Source organism: Epinephelus moara, chromosome 22 (assembly GCF_006386435.1).
Source record: "Epinephelus moara isolate mb chromosome 22, YSFRI_EMoa_1.0, whole genome shotgun sequence".
Classification (NCBI taxonomy): Eukaryota; Metazoa; Chordata; class Actinopteri; order Perciformes; family Serranidae; genus Epinephelus; species Epinephelus moara.
The window spans coordinates 36,060,648-36,062,612 of NC_065527.1; positions in this window are offsets into that span (position 1 = coordinate 36,060,648).

Consider the following 1,965-nt stretch of genomic DNA (forward strand, 5'->3'; position numbering starts at 1 on the left):
TAGCACTGAGACTCTATTTGACTTTACCTGTAACCAATGCCAGTCGGGAGTGCTCATTCTCAAAACTTGGACTTGTGAAAAATAAACTGAGCTCTACAATGGGCCAAAACAGACTGAATCACCTGTCATCACCATTTTACCAGGCTCATCTAAGACTTCTCAGCCAGTAAAACAAGGAAGAGAGCCCTGGAAAGGTAAAGTGTGTTTATTGGGCTGCAGTGCTGTTGCATTGCTGCCATTATTATCCTTATATTTGCTGCTGCCGTGTTACTGTTTTTGTTGAATTTGATTTTGCCCAGCTGCTTGATTTGTGTGTTATGCTTTAAAAAAACAGGGTGAAAAATTCGGGACAGTCCCGAAATCCAAGCAGTTGTCCCAAATCCCAGATCCTGCCCTAATTGTCCCGAAAATTACACTAGAGCAGAGTCTGGAGTAGTTATAGCCTGATAAAACATTAAAAACTGGTCATGGTGGTTGAGTTGTCCTGCAGCTCCCGCTGGCTGCACATTGGCTGCAGCAGTTCCTACATAAATTATGGGTGTTGTAGTTTTTAAATTGTGTAGGCCTACAGCAGTGGCAATGAAGTAGATGAAGAGAGTGCAAGCTGCAGCCGCAACCTGATGTGCAGCCGCGAGGACAGGGAAAGCGCAGGCAGCCACGAGAAGGAGTGATTTGCACATTGCAGTGCAGCCTCTTGTTCTAACTGTTCAAAACTTGTTCTACAAACTGATACGCCTGTAACGAATGTACCAGGCGTCTTTTATTTTGTTAGCTTTTATTTTTCATTGAGTTTAAAGGAGAAGTGCACTTACATTGATCACTTCCATAAAATAAAATGAGAAATTGGAAAAGAGGAAAAGATTGAAAAAAATGTTAAAATTAAATTAGGGAACTGATCACAGATGTATTGTCTGTGTGTGTTGCAACATCCATTGTTGCTATAATTTGCAGCTATGCTTTTAATGAAGCTGACATGTCATGACAGTCAAGCACCCCCCATCCCAAATTTCACCCATTCTCATTTGGTCACCCTAAACTACACACTCTGTCATTATAGGGAGGCTGGCTTCAACTGTTTAGTGTGAGTGTGTGTGTTTCAGTGGAGGTCAAAAACAGAAAGGCAGCTTCATTTTCCAAGAAAACAAAGAGAAGGAAGCAAGTTTCCTGTACAAACTGTGTTCCACTGGTCTCTTCTGAAATGCTATCATGATCTTCTGATTACAAATGCATAACTTTTTTAAAAACAGAGATTGACCCAGGCAAGCAAGGCACAGTGTAGCCTGCCTCTTATCCACTAAAGGTTTGCTTCTGTTTTTATACAGTATCTACAAATTCTTATTCAGTGTTAAGTTAAGGGACAGTTCCCCCCAAATCAAATACACATATTTTTCCACTGACCTGTAGTGATATTTATCACTTTATATAGTTTTAGTGTGTGTTGCCGAGTGTTGGAGATACTGACCGTAGAGATGTCCGTCTTCTCTCCAATATAATGGAACTAGATGACACTTAGCTTGTGGTGCTCAAAGAGCCAAAAAGATACATTTGAAAAAGCTCAACAGGAATATCTCTTTTTTTTTTACTGTAGGTACTATTTTCTTTCTACTTCCTTGGTTACTCCCAGAGCCCTTGAATAGTGAGTCGCGTCTTCTCCGTTCACTCTAATGGGCCATTTTTTCACAGCAATGGCGGATCACGGAGCCTCTCAATAATTCCCGGAAGTAAGCGGCACATGCTAACAGCGCAATGGAGTTACAGCAGAAAAGACCGGCTGTGATGTACTTTTAACAGGTAAGATGTCCAAAGACTCAAATTTTACATTATCAGCACAACTTATTTAAATTAGCATGTGTATTAAAGCTTGTTAGTGGATTATCTCCCATTAAATTAGTAGATTTATGTAATGTTAAAAGATAAGATAACAGATTAGGCTAGGACACTGTACATACTGTACACACCATACAG